This window comes from Doryrhamphus excisus, chromosome 14, assembly GCF_030265055.1.
Source record: "Doryrhamphus excisus isolate RoL2022-K1 chromosome 14, RoL_Dexc_1.0, whole genome shotgun sequence".
Taxonomy (NCBI): Eukaryota; Metazoa; Chordata; class Actinopteri; order Syngnathiformes; family Syngnathidae; genus Doryrhamphus; species Doryrhamphus excisus.
This window is the reverse complement of record NC_080479.1, coordinates 310,074-326,007: the sequence shown is the minus strand read 5'-3', so window position 1 is coordinate 326,007 and position 15,934 is coordinate 310,074. Positions and strand designations below refer to the sequence as shown.

The 15,934-nt window shown below is 42.3% G+C and overlaps 1 long non-coding RNA gene across 1 annotated transcript in view; it reads right to left on the bottom strand.

Annotated features, from left to right (window-relative positions):
• Window positions 1–117: 117 nt before the first annotated feature.
• LOC131102012 (uncharacterized) overlaps window positions 118–15,934 on the bottom strand; it is a 17,491-nt gene continuing 1,674 nt past the window's right edge. The window contains exons 2-3 of the long non-coding RNA XR_009119381.1: window positions 11,862–11,937; window positions 118–235 (exon numbers count right to left, since the gene is read on the bottom strand). This is a non-coding gene — a long non-coding RNA (uncharacterized LOC131102012). The remainder of the gene's footprint in view (window positions 236–11,861; window positions 11,938–15,934) is intronic.

Genomic DNA, 15,934 nt, shown 5'->3' with positions numbered 1-15,934 from the left:
GTTGCACTTACGGAATCACATAGAAATTGTTTCAAAAGTACTATATATGTTGGTAAATGTTTAAATTAATACATTTTATAAACTGTTACATTTTTTCAAGTCTAAAAAGAAAAATATGGACATGCATTAAAGATCCTCAATAATGATGATTATTATGGTCTGTAAGAACTGTGTCACAACTCGAGATGTCGCTCTGGTACAGAATCAAGACTCCCGGTGGATTCATGCCGAAGTGCTGCAGGGAGAGAGAGAGAAAAAAAAATGTGTCATCGGCTATTTTGAGGCTGCACTTTGGAGGAGGAGGAAGGTGAACCCCGCCGAGATGCGAGCATGAAGCCCAGCAAGACGGCCACGATCGCTGCTCCTGTGACTTTCAGCTGAAACGACGAGATGAAGTTGGCAAAAGAAGCGCTTGATTTGAGAATGGAGTTTGGTGTATGAGTGTGTGTGTGTGTGTGTGTGTGATTGTGACAATGGCACCCTTGTCTTGATCTATCAGGACCAGGACCGGTTCCAGGACATGTACATCCGAATGGTACGTTATTATAGTTTATATTTTATTTTATATTTAAAATTGAGAAATATCATAACAAGAAGTTTCTTTTGTTGTCAAATGAAGACTATTTAAGTTTCTGTATTTAATGAGGCATCTAATTGTGTTTATCATTGCATGTATTCCTCATTCATGACACACACTGGCCACTTTATTAGACACACCTGCACAATCTAATAACGCATTTCAAATATTGTGATTGCAGTTTGCCATTTTGACCCCCTTATGTTTAGCATTTTTCATGGGGGTGGCCAAGGTGAGACCATTACTCACACGGGGGTGGCGATAACTCAATTTCCTGAAATGTCTACATGGCCACCGGTATGGTCGGAGCCTAACCAGTCCACGGCCGCCACATCTCTCTGCCACTGCTCCCCGCTCCTCACTTTATTGCAGACCAAAATCGCATCTTTATCAGTCGCTGTCAGGCTGGCTGCTGGCGTCCACGCTAAAGACGGTACAAGCATGTGTGTGTGTGTGTGTGTGTGTGTGCAGTCCACGGATAAACGGATTTCCACCAGAGGACTTAAATGAACTCCCGATTTCCCGCCGAGGCCGAGTCAGCCAGTCTGTCAGGCAGAGCAGCTGCTGCAGGAATAAAAAGCAATGAGATTAGGAGGTAATGCATGTCTTTATTCCCCGCATCAAAATGCTGATGCTGCACTTTTATTCCCTGCGAATGCCAGTCTCACTTATCCCATCATGTCCTGTCAGCACTCTTCCCAAAAATGCAACTCTGACTCCTTGCTTGGTTTGGATATACGTTCCTGATTGTGCTCCGCGTTTGTACGTTTTGGGATGCAATCTCCTCTTCCAGTCTTCCAGCATGGTGATGATGATGGTGATGATGATGTCACACATTCGCTCGCTCCTGCAGCGAGTGTGATCACCCACTTGGATTCATGACTAATAAGCAGTAAGGTCATAATAGGTCGTATGTGCCTCTTGGGTTCCTTGGCTACGTGGTATTAATGACATACGTGACACTTGTTTACTTTATCACCACGTTTACTTTATGACACGAATGTTTGGTTCACATAGCTTGACTTTCACCGACTCAAGGGTGTTCGATGAAGACTTGCGTTTCACTGACTCAGATGGTCCTCGCAAAAGACTCGAGTTAATCGACTCATGGGTGCTCCACGAAGATTCGCGTTTCACTGACTCACCAATGAAGACTCAAGTTTCACTTCCTCACAGGTGCTCAACAAAGACTTGAGTTTGACTGACTCATTGCTACAAAGACTCAACTTTCACTGACTCATTGGTTCTCTCCAAAGATTCGAGTTTCACTGACTCACGGGTCTTGATGACTACTCACGTTTCACTGACTCAAAGGGTGCCAAGTTAATCGACCTACGAGTGCTCCACAAAGACTTGACTATCACCGACTCAAGGGTGTTCAATGAAGATTTGCGTTTCACTGATTCAGAGGGTCCTCGCAAAAGACTCAAGTTAATCGACTCATGGGTGCTCCATGAAGATTCGTGTCACTGATTCACCAATGAAGACTTGAGTTTCACTTACTCACAGGTGCTCAACAAAGACTTGTGTTTGACTGACTCATTGCTGCAAAGACTTAAATTTCACTGACTCAGAGGGTCCTCGCAAAAGACTCGAGTTAATCGACTCATGGGTGCTCCACTAAGATTCGCGTTTCACTGACTCACCAATGAAGACTCGAGTTTCACTTCCTCACAGGTGTTCAACAAAGACTTGAGTTTGACTGACTTGATGACTACTCACGTTTCACTGACTCAAAGGGTGCCAAGTTAATCGACCCATGGGTGCTCCACAAAGACTCGACTTTCACCGACTCAAGGGTGTTCAATGAAGACTTGCGTTTCATTGACTCAGAGGGTGCTCGCAAAAGACTCGAGTTAAATGACTCATGGGTGCTTCATGTTTCACTGACTCACCAATGAAGACTCAAGTTTCACTTACTCACAGGTGCTCAACAAAGACTTGAGTTTGACTGACTCATTGCTACAAAGACTCGAATTTCACAGACTCCGCTTTCACCAATTTACGGCCGCTTCACAAAGGCTCGAGTTTCACCGACTCAAGGGTGTTCAATGAAGACTTACGTTTCACTGACTCAGAGGGTCCTCGCAAAAGACTCAAGTTAATCGACTCATGGGTGCTTCATGTTTCACTGACTCACCAATGAAGACTCAAGTGTCGCTTCCTCACGGGTGCTCAACAAAGTCTTGAGTTTGACTGACTCATAGCTACAAAGACTCGAATTTCACTGACTCCGCTTTCACCAATTTACGGCCGCTTCACAAAGGCTCGAGTTTCACCGACTCAAGGGTTCTTGACGACAGCTTGAGTTTCACCGACTCAAGGGTGTTCAATGAAGACTTGCGTTTCACTGACTCAGAGGGTCCTCGCAAAAGACTCAAGTTAATCGACTCATGGGTGCTTCATGTTTCACTGACTCACCAATGAAGACTCAAGTGTCACTTCCTCACGGGTGCTCAACAAAGACTTGAGTTTGACTGACTCATAGCTACAAAGACTCAAATTTCACTGACTCATTGGTTCTCTCCAAAGATTCGGGTTTCTTGATGACTACTCACGTTTCACTGACTCAAAGGGTGCCAAGTTAATCGACCCATGGGTGCTCCAACAGACTCGACTTTTACCGACTCAAGAGTGTTTCACTGACTCAGAGGGTACTCACAAAAGACTCAAGTTAATCGACTCATGGGTGCTTCATGTTTCACTGACTCACAGGTGCTCAACAAAGACTTGAGTTTGACTGACTCATAGCTACAAAGACTCAAATTTCACTGACTCCACTTTCACCAATTTACGACCGCTTCACAAAGGCTCGAGTTTCACCGATTCAAGGGTTCTTGACGACGGCTTGAGTTTCGCTGACTTATGGGTGCTCGCTCAGCTGGTGAATTTGCTGTGAATATGTGACAGGTGACTTGAGTGAATCGAGTCCCTGAGTCACTTCAGTGAGTGACTCATAAGAATTTGAGTCAGTGAAGGAATCGAGTTTCCTGCAGCCTTCAGAAGTTTGGTTTAAATCGTATTTGTTGTTGTGAGGCCTTGTGATCCACACATTAGTCTTCCTGTCACACGGCGGATGGATGGATGGATGGATGGATGACCTGAACAAAGAACAAGGGCAAGGTCACTGCAGCATTGTCATATATAGCATGCAGGATGGATGGATGGATGGAGATGATGTTGCTGACTGTCTGAGAGTCAATAATTCCAGTTGTATTCAAGTAGCAGAATCATGCGTGGACATGAGTTTTTTTTTCCCAGTGTCCGATTGGGATTCGTTTGCATAATCACGCCGGGTTTGTTTGACGGCACCATCCGGAGCACCAGAGAACAGAGGCTCATTCAGCAGCCCTCACAAAAGAGGCGCTAGGGTCTTCTTTGCAGTAAAAGGTTAAGGGAATAAGGGAACAACAAAGGGAGGAATCCATGCGTCTGTGCAAATGAACTCTGCTCGAGAGTCAGCAATCATAGCCACTCCCACTGTGGCTCCTTAAAGGAAAACCGCACTTTGGGGAGGATTTTTGCTTGAGATGCATGAACTAATACTGAGAACTTTGTGTTTCTCAGGAACAATATACTTTTCTAGTTCTTAAAATGTACATTTGAAGTATAGAGCACCACACTTAGCAGCAACAACTGCAATCAAGCGTTTGTGCTAACTTGCAATGGGTCTCTTCCACCTGTGGAGGAATTGTTGTCATTCATTCGGCGACATTGGAGGCTTTTCCAGCTTTTCCAAGGACTTGGACTAGACCACTCCAAAGTCTAAAGCCATTCAGAGGTGGACTTGATGGTGTGTTTTGGATCATTGTCCTGCTTTCAGCTTGAGGTCACCAACAAGATGGCCGGACATTCTCCTTCAGCACAATTCATGCTTCCATTTATCACAGCAAGCAGCAAAACAGCCCCAGACCACCACACTACCACCACCGTATTTTGCCCAGTGTCTTTCTTATGGTACGGTCATGAACACTGACCTTTACTGAGGCAAGTGGGGCCTGCACTTCTTTGGATGTTGTTGCGGGGTCTTTTGTGACCTCTTGGATGAGTCGTGGCTGCGGTCGTGAGGTCATTTTGGTTGGATGTGAACATTTGAGTGTGACAAATATGCAAAAAAACTACCAAATCAGGAACCAGCCATTCCGAGGTGGACTTGATGGTGTGTTTTGGATCATTGTCCTGCTTTCAGCTTGAGGTCACCAACAAGATGGCCGGACATTTCTCCTTCAGCACAATTCATGCTTCCATTTATCACAGCAAGCAGCAAAACAGCCCCAGACCACCACACTACCACCACCGTATTTTGCCCAGTGTCTTTCTTATGGTACGGTCATGAACACTGACCTTTACTGAGGCAAGTGGGGCCTGCACTTCTTTGGATGTTGTTGCGGGGTCTTTTGTGACCTCTTGGATGAGTCGTGGCTGCGGTCGTGAGGTCATTTTGGTTGGATGTGAACATTTGAGTGTGACAAATATGCAAAAAAACTACCAAATCAGGAACCAGCCATTCCGAGGTGGACTTGATGGTGTGTTTTGGATCATTGTCCTGCTTTCAGCTTGAGGTCACCAACAAGATGGCCGGACATTCTCCTTCAGCACAATTTATGCTTCCATTTATCACAGCAAGCAGCAAAACAGCCCCAGGCCACCACACTACCACCACCGTATTTTGCCCAGTGTTTTTCTTATGGTAGGGTGGTAGGGTCATGAACACTGACCTTTACTGAGGCAAGTGGGGCCTGCACTTCTTTGGATGTTGTTGCGGGGTCTTTTGTGACCTCTTGGATGAGTCGTGGCTGCGGTCGTGAGGTCATTTTGGTTGGAATTGAACATATGAGTGTGACAAATATGCAAAAAAACTACCAAATCAGGAACCAGCCATTCCGAGGTGGACTTGATGGTGTGTTTTGGATCATTGCTTTCAGCTTGAGGTCACCAACAAGATGGCCGGACATTCTCCTTCAGCACAATTCATGCTTCCATTTATCACAGCAAGCAGCAAAACAGCCCCAGACCATCACACTACCACCACCGTATTTTGCCCAGTGTTTTTCTTATGGTAGGGTGGTAGGGTCATGAACACTGACCTTAACTGAGGCAAGTGTGGCCTGCACTTCTTTGGATGTTGTTGCGGGGTCTTTTGTGACCTCTTGGATGAGTCGTGGCTGCGGTCGTGAGGTCATTTTGGTTGGATGTGAACATTTGAGTGTGACAAATATGCAAAAAAACTACCAAATCAGGAACCAGCCATTCCGAGGTGGACTTGATGGTGTGTTTTGGATCATTGTCCTGCTTTCAGCTTGAGGTCACCAACAAGATGGCCGGACATTTCTCCTTCAGCACAATTCATGCTTCCATTTATCACAGCAAGCAGCAAAACAGCCCCAGACCATCACACTACCACCACCGTATTTTGCCCAGTGTTTTTCTTTATGGTAGGGTGGTAGAGTCATGAACACTGACATTTACTGAGGCAAGTGGGGCCTGCACTTCTTTGGATGTTGTTGCGGGGTCTTTTGTGACCTCTTGGATGAGTCGTGGCTGCGGTCGTGAGGTCATTTTGGTTGGATGTCAAACATTTGAGTGTGACAAATAATAAAAAAATATGCAAAAAAACTACCAAATCAGGAACCAGCCATTCCGAGGTGGACTTGATGGTGTGTTTTGGATCATTGTCCTGCTTTCAGCTTGAGGTCACCAACAAGATGGCCGGACATTCTCCTTCAGAAATCTTTCATCCTACTCCAAATCCCACATGATGTGTTTTGTGTTCTGCTTTACAACCTCAAAGATGTTCAGTAGATGTTGCCCCCTCCCACCCCTTCACTCCCAGCTCTTCCATCAGTTCTTTTCTCTGGTTCCTGTGTCCTTCTCCTTCCTTTCAAGTGTCCTCTGATGTCCTCAGTCCAGATGGGAAATAAGGAAGGAATGTCAAAGGATTCTCCAAAATGTTGTTTTTCCTGAAGCTCAGATCTTTCACGTGCTCCACAGTAAGACCACGGGGGACATGATGGATGTTTGCAGATGTCTTTGGGATAGTTTGCTTGTCATCTCCTCCCTGGATGCACGTTGGCACACATTAGCCTTCTGCCTTCCATTTTTGGATGTTTCCTCCGGGGTCCAGCAGTCATTAACTTTCTCGGCCTCCAGGCAATTTGGGCCGAAGGAACTTATTTCTCACCATCTGAGCAGGCTACTTCTTTAGAAAGGAAATGTTCTCCAGTGATGAACCAGGCGCCAGTACAGAGGTGCCACACGTTTAAGTGAGCATTAGCATCGTTGTTAATGTTCTTCCACTGGGATACTTTGGATCATTAATGTGCTTCCACTGGGAAACTTTGGATCCATACGTTGTCTAGATCCTCCTGATCGTCTCTGCTGGGATTTCTTTGATTTTTCCATCTCTTTTCCTTGTTTCCATGCACTTAATCGTTAATCTGTTGGTCTGTTTTCCTTGTTACAGGCCGCCGCTGAAGGTTAGATATCCACATGGCTGGACCGGGGGCTGCAACACAGGACATGGGTCCTGCTTGCCGTCCCTGCTCGTGTCTTGTGTTGCAGCCAGTGGATCCGCCACTTTGCATCCTACTTCGGTCGGATGGTGAGTGGATGACGTGCAGATCCACCAACAGAGGATCCTCCGGTTGCTTCTCCTTTGACGTAAATAAGATTGGACGTGGGAATTATCCGGAAAGCTGTTTTCCTGTCATGTTGTTGGACAATAAATGTCAGTTTGTAAAATGTGTTGTTTTTATTTATTTGTTTTAAAAAATGTGTTGTGGGGAAAGGCAATGCTGTGTATACAGTAACATTGAAATCGTGTGTAAATGTACTAGGCACCTCACTTTATGGTTAAAGAAACATTTATGATGAACAGTTGAATTATCTTGTCTCCTCCACTTGGTCTTCAGTTTTAAGGGGTTTGGATAAGACCAAGGGGAAGTACTGAGGGGTAGAACCGGGAGACTATCCACACAAATAAAGGCCATGCAGGTACGACAAATAAATGTTGCTATTAATGACATACTTGACATATGCAACAAAGAACCGTCTTTTTTTTTGTGATAAATTGTCCAAAGAAAGCACAGAGGACATATTAGCTCTGTGTCTTGTGAACTTAAAGAAAAAATGCACTTTTGTGGGAATTTTTCATCTTCCACAATCCTTATGTAAAACCTGAACACATATTCCTTTCCCTTTTCCGTGCATTATGACACGAAAAAACAAGTTAATTCCAGCTAGCTTACAATGCTGTCATTGCGATACACCTATACGAGTATGAAGCCCTCTAAAAAAAAACCTCTTCCAACGTTGCATGGTTTGATATCCATGCTGTGATCATGTATTAACACGTACACTGATGATAACATGGACGAGTTGCAGTATCTTGCAATTAGTCCATCCAAATCAGATGATTAAAAACACTACCCAAACCTCTTCTCTATAGGCGCATCAATACACATACTTATGCTAGTTCCTTCAATAACAACAGCAGCGACAACACTTGGGATGGCCGTATCTTCCAGCACACGACGTGTGCTCCGGTCCTCAGGTCAAAAATGCTGACGGTAAACCAGCATCTTGTTGGGTCTTTGTAGCCAAATTGAGATCTGAGTATCCACTCTTCCGGCTTAGTGAGGCGTCGTGTTAGTAGTGAAAAAAATGAAACATGAAAAAATAGTTTTTCATGTTAGCGACTACAATAACAATATCACTGTAGCTTGGTTTATATACAAGTCCGGTATGTAAATGTGTATGTAAAATTTGTGAGGGCATCACATTCATTCATTTTCTACCGCTTTTTCCTCACGAGGGTCGCGGGGGGTGCTGGAGCCTATCCCAGCTGTCTTCGGGCGAGAGGCGGGGTACACCCTGGACTGGTGGCCAGCCAATCACAGGGCACATATAGACAAACAACCATTCACACTCACATTCATACCTATGGACAATTTGGAGTGGCTAATTAACCTAGCATGTTTTTGGAATGTGGGAGGAAACCGGAGTACCCGGAGAAAACCCACGCATGCACGGGGAGAACATGCAAACTCCACACAGAGATGGCCGAGGGCGGGGACCGAACCCTGGTCTCCTAGCTGTGAGGTCTGCGCACTAACCACCAGACCGCCGTGCCGCCAGGGCATCACATTTTGCATCAAAATAAGTATTTCCCATGACGCCCATTGTTAGCTAGCTCATATTAACTTGTTTTCTTGAGTGAAAATGCACAGAAAAGGGAAAGAAATATGTGTTCATGTTTCACATAAGGATTGAAAATGATGGAAATTTCCAGAAAAAGTGCAGTTCCCCTTGAAAGTATTTTGCCTTATTTTAAACATAGAAGTCCATAGAAGCTAACGCTACTTCCGTCAACAACAGCATACAGAATGTCAAAGTTGACCAACTTTTAAGCTTATTGCATCAACCTTCGATACAATACACGTGCGAGGCATGATTTATAACCTAGCGCTAACTTTTCAAAACTCAGCTCCACTCCTGTTTTAACTCAAGACTCCTCGGTTTAAGGAGTTTTGCATCTTGTCCACTCATGCTGCAGTCATGAAGCAGGAAAGTCATCCGATCAAAGTAATCATGGAAAACTAAGCTACCGCTTGCAATTCATGCAAGACGCGTATTTATTGACAGCTCGTCCACGCTGCTGTCCCACGGAAAGTTGTGTGCCGCAGTGAAATGCGTCCAAGCGGAAACGGCAGTTAGGCTGACCAAATGTTCTGCACCACAGAGCTGCGCACGGGGGTGGCCACGGGGGTGGCTGGAAAGTAACCAATGGTGTCCGAATACAGGAAGTGTTATGTCTAGATAGTAATACACAAACAGCAAATGAGCAGCCACCGCCGCCTCAGTCTTGGAGAAGGTTCATTTGTAGTTGTAAACATCCATATTTGTTGACTTTGATGAAGACATGACAGTCCCACGGAAAGCACTGACAAGGTGTAGCCCCCACTTGACTTTTGCAATAGCACAGTTCACATTTGTCCACCAGTACACGCCGTCTTCAATCGGCCTTTCATCAGTGTAGTTTTCACAGGAGGGAATGTTGTTGTTGTGCTGCCACCGGTCAAGGTAACGCCGTGAGCCGCTCTAAATGCTAATGCGAGCCCGGCCCCGCCAGGATGACGGATGAAGATGTTAGACATCCTGATGTTTGAGTTAAAAGCGGAGATAAAACGCGGACTTCGGTTCAACTCAAATGAGTATGAATGCGTTCCGACAGCCAAGGGACGATAGGACGCGACCCCGTGCACGTCAGGCGTGAAGGGAGGCTGTTTGTTTAAACGCCAATGTCTCACGGTCAGTATCGGTTTGGTGAAGCACAGGAAGGAGAACAATGGAGCCAAGATGGCGGCAGGTGCCATGTCACTTTGCATTAGACCGGGGAGGGGGGCATGTCAAGCTGCCAGGTTGAAGACTGTGGCGTGATGGTGACATGCGGAGTCAGAAATAGACACCAAGGTAAAATGCTGTCCTGTTTTTACGTATGCCGTAGGGCCCACTTGCATCCCACCGCACCTTCCAAAAATATCATTTAGGAAAAAAATTCCACAAGGAATGACAGCGGAACCTCTTTTCCCACTCGATATCAGCCTTGGCATGTCTCATAAAATTACTGATACCTGAGTATACCTGTGACTAATAATAATCCATCGTCATTTATTAAATATTCGTTGAGATTAGGGATGTCCAATATGCCGATATCGTACAACTTTCAATTTCCGATACCGCAATCAGCCCATACCGATACTGATATGTGTAACATGACTTATCTCCTGAGGTGGAATGAACACATATACCGATATCAACCGATATCAAATTTTTATGCTGATACTGGGCCGATAATTATCGGTACTGATATTTATCAGACATGCATTTAAAAAAAGACATACCGATATCAACCGATATCTCATTTTTATGCTGATATTGGGCCGATAATTAGCGGTACTGATATTTATCAGATATCCATTAAAAAAAAAAGACATACTGATATCAACTGATATCTCATTTTTATGCTGATATTGGGCTGATAATTATCAGTACTGATATTTATCAGACATGCATTTAAAAAAAAGATATACCGATATCAACCGATATCAAATTTTTATGCTGATATTGGGCCGATAATTATCGGTACTTTAAAAAAAAATAAAAAGACATACCGATATCAACTGATATCGAATTTTTATGCTGATATTGGGCCGATAATTATCGATACTGATATTTATCAGACATGCATTAAAAAAACAAACAAAAAAAAGACATACCAATATCAACCTATATCGAATTTTTATGCTGATATTGGGCCGATAATTATCGGTACTGATATTTATCAGACATCCATTTAAAAAAAAAAGACATACCGATATCAACCGATATCAAATTTTTATGCTGATACTGGGCCAATAATTATCGGTACTGATATTTATCAGACATCCATTTAAAAAAAAAAGACATACCGATATCAACCGATATCTCATTTTTATAGCTGATATTGGGCCGATAATTATCGGTACTGATATTTATCAGACATGCATTTAAAAAATACATAAAAAAACTGATATTGAATTTTTATGCTGATATTGGGCCGATAATTATCGGTACTGATATTTATCAGACATGCATTTAAAAAAAAAAGACATACCGATATCAACCGATATCGAATTTTTATGCTGATATTGGGCCGATAATTATCGATACTGATATTTATTAGACATCCATTTAAAAAAAAAAGACATACCGATATCAACTGATATCGAATTTTTATGCTGATATTGGGCCGATAATTATCGATACTGATATTTATCAGACATCCATTTAAAAAAAAAAGACATACCGATATCAACCGATATCAAATTTTTATGCTGATACTGGGCCGATAATTATCGGTACTGATATTTATCAGACATGCATTTTTTTCCTGGAACCATCAGCTGTCCTTACTCGGATACATTTGAACCCCCCTGCTATAACAAGACTATGAGAGGATACCATTCATGCTGTAATTATAGCCAGAGCGCTTCTTTCCCCAAAACACAAAGAGGTTGATTGTTGGTGAATGGAAGCAGGTGGCAAAAGAAGAAAGGCTGTTCTTTTCCGAAATGAAAGAAAAACCGTCTATAAATAACAAGCTGCTTGTACGCCGATAATGAATGGTTGCCACGTTCGGGGCGGTGATCAGTCTTTAACAGTCGTGTCTCTTCATTAAAAGGATCTTGGCGGAAGAAACGGTGACGTGTGGCTCACAGGCGAAGGAGATTAATTTCACCTTTACCTGAAGGACCCTGAACGCAGCGCGGCAGCACCCCAAGGGGACTTGACAGAGGAGATGGATGCCATTTTCAGCAACTCTGCAATGATAAGACATTTGACAGAGTGAGTGGGTGAAGAGGAAGCTAAAGGGGCGGCTGGGGGGGTTGGAGTTGGGGGGTAGAAGGCAGAAGGGTGGGGGGGGGGTATATTAAGGGGTTACAATAGACCAAGAAATAAAGATGACACAGGGTGTCACAAACTGTGATATATTGTAATATATACACAATAAACACTTTCAATCTTGTTATGTCTGTTTTTGTTCTGGAAGGAAGTCTCCATGGCAACAATCACCCTCAGAGGGACAACCATGAATCTTAATTGTTCATCCCAGCAAGACATTTTCTTCTATTATCAGGCACCTTGTTCTGTTCCTATACTTAGTAGTTCATTGCTTGCAGACCCAATGTGGTAAATTAATTTAACGAGGTAAAGGATTCAATGTGAATACAAAACCTGTATGAATTTCTAATAACATTAGAGTCCTGTTGACATGAAATAACAGCCCTATAGTCACCTTCACACACCTATTATTCATTGTTGTACACCCATTTCATAATAATAATAATAATAAGGAACTATTTGTTGAAATCATCATTATATTTGTCCAAACAAATGTATCTGTAGTGGTAGCAGGGGTTAAAAAATGAAAGTGAAGAAAGGCCACTCTTATCGTCTGTACGTGTACTACCACTCTTTGTACAACAGAGAGCGCCGTTGTATAACAGAACAATGACCTCTTTTATATTTCCAGTCAAAAGTTGACACGCCTCATTTATGGAAGTGGGGAAGTACAGATTTAAGATTTGTTGTTGTTTGTAAAGCTAATTACAGGATACAAGTATGTGGACATGGATTAGAAATCAACCAATCAGCATGTAGGGATGTTTGAAATCTACGAATTACCCACAATTTCCTACAGATTGAAGTTGATTTATTATTATTTATTTATTTATTTTTATTTATTTATCAAGACAACAAGCAAGTGTTTTGTGACAATCAGAAATATTTGTGACATCACAAATTTATTCGGCCACTTACATCGAACTTGTGAAAGCTAAAATTGAAAATGACTTTTTTTTAAACAAATGTAGACCAATTGAAAATGTAACATCATCATATCAAGAGACATTTAGTTCTTTATTGTTATTATGAGGCTTACTTATGTTACTATTACATATTCCTATAATTACTTTTTTCAATACGGTGAGTCCAACTGTAAACATGTCGTACATACATCGTGAGTACAACCTAGCAATAATAATGACTAGAAAACACCTAGGATATAGTCTACTTACAAAAATGGCTACACCTAGCATAATAGTAATAGCATAATAATAGCATAGCATAATAATAATAGTGCCCCGTCCCGCTTTTACTCAACTGTGTATTAACCAATGAGTGTTGTATTTTGGTGTGTCTTCTACTCTGTTTACTTGCTTTATTCAACTCCATTGTTATTTTGAAAAGCGCTATACAAATAAAATGTACAAATAAACAAATAAAATAAAAAATAAAATTTTTATTATTATTATTAATAGTTGTGTTTAGTTGTGTTTATATAAGAGTCTAGCTATGACAACAGCTAGAAATGCTGCTATATGTTAGCATGCCAGCAATATTAACATGCTACCATTAGCATGCTAACACCTGGTATCATAGTGATGTGTATGTGTAAATATAAAAATGGCTAAGAATGCTACTATGCTAACGTTAGCATGTTCATGTTAGCATTTTAACATGCAACATAATAGTGCTATGAGTTTATATATGTGACTAGCTATAAAAAAATGGCTAATGTTAGAATGCTAGCAATGTAAACACGCTCGCATGATCACTCTGATGAAGACTGCCAGCAAGCGGTGGAATCTGTCAGGTATAAAAAAGAACTATCTTGGTCACTATATTTTTTATATAAAAAAAATACAAAATAATAATATAATAATAATATATAATATATATATATTACAGTGAAGAAAATAAGTATTTGAACACCCTGCTATTTTGCTATTTCTCCCACTTAGAAATCATGGAGGGGTCTGAAATTTTCATCGTAGGTGCATGTCCACTGTGAGAGAGATAAACTAAAAAGAAAAATCCAGAAATCACAATGCATGATTTTTTAACAATTTATTTGTGTGATACAGCTGCAAATAAGTATTTGAACACCTGTGTATCATCTAGAATTCTGACCCTGAAAGACCTGTTAGTCTGCCCATTAGAAGTCCACCTGCACTCCATGTATCATCCTGAATCAGATGCACCTGTTTGAGGTCGTTAGCTGCATAAAGACACCTGTCCACCCCATACAATCAGTAAGACTTTAACTTGTAACATGGCGAAGACCAAAGAGCTGTCCAAAGACACCAGAGACAAAATTGTACACCTCCACAAGGCTGGAAAGGGCTACGGAGCAATTACCAAGCAGCTTGGTGAAAAAAGGTCCACTGTTGGAGCTATCATTAGAAAATGGAAGAAGCTAAACATGACGGTCAATCTCAATCGGAGTGGAGCCCCATGCAAGATATCACCTCGTGGGGTCTCAATGATTCTAAGAAAGGTGAGGAATCAGCCCAGAACTACACGACAGGACTTGGTCAATGACCTGAAAAGAGCTGGGACCACCGTTTCCAAGGTTACTGTAGGTAATACACTAAGACGTCATGATGTGAAATCATGCATGGCACGAAAGGTTCCCCTGCTTAAACCAGCACATGTCAAGGCCCGTCTTAAGTTTGCATATGACCATTTGGATGATACAGAGGAGTCATGGGAGAAAGTTTTATGGTCAGATGAGACCAAAATAGAACTTTTTGGTCATAATTCCAATAAGCGTGTTTGGAGGAAGAAGAATGAAGAGTACAATCCGAAGAACACCATCCCTACTGTGAAGCATGGGGGTGGTAGCATCATGCTTTGGGGGTGTTTTTCTGCACATGGGACAGGACGAGTGCACTGCATTAAAGAGAGGATGACTGGGGCCGTGTATTGTGAGATTTTGGGGAACAACCTCCTTCCCTCTGTCAGAGCATTGAAGATGGGTCGTGGCTGGGTCTTCCAACACGACAACGACCCGAAGCACACAGCCAGGAAAACCAAGGAGTGGCTCCGTAAGAAGCATATCAAGGTTCTAGCATGGCCCAGCCAGTCTCCAGACCTGAACCCAATCGAAAATCTTTGGAGGGAGCTCAAACTCCGTGTTTCTCAGCGACAGCCCAGAAACCTGACTGATCTAGAGAAGATCTGTGTGGAGGAGTGGGCCAAGATCCCTCCTGCAGTGTGTGCAAACCTGGTGAAAAACTACAGGAAACGTTTGACCTCTGTAATAGCAAACAAAGGCTACTGTACCAAATATTAACATTCATTTTCTCAGGTGTTCAAATACTTATTTGCAGCTGTATCACACAAATAAATTGTTAAAAAATCATGCATTGTGATTTCTGGATTTTTCTTTTTAGTTTATCTCTCTCACAGTGGACATGCACCTACGATGAAAATTTCAGACCCCTCCATGATTTCTAAGTGGGAGAAATAGCAAAATAGCAGGGTGTTCAAATACTTATTTTCTTCACTGTATATAATTATAATAAATAATAATAATAATATAAAAATGTTAGATCAAATGAGCATCATTGGACTCTTCCACTCTCAGCTTTTAATGTGAAATGGTCTAAAAATGTAAAATGATGCACTATTACACTTGACTACATGCATACATGATGATGCCTTCAGGAACACAGCACCACTAGATGGTCCAAGCCCACTTTTGTGACTCATGTTCCTCACAACCCTCAAACGACGACAACGCTGAGCTAAAAACACACCCAGGTTTCAGGTCAGTGTGAACATTGGATCATAGGTCACTGGATCGGTTTCTAAGGAAGGACAAGCCATTTTCATGTTGAATGGAATGTTTATCCAGCTTGTTGCTCAATCCGAAGGCACACTAGCTTTTCAACAACACGCCCCAATGATGGACTATAAAGGAATATTCAAGTGTAAATGTGTTAAATGCCAATGACAAAGTACAAAGAGGCC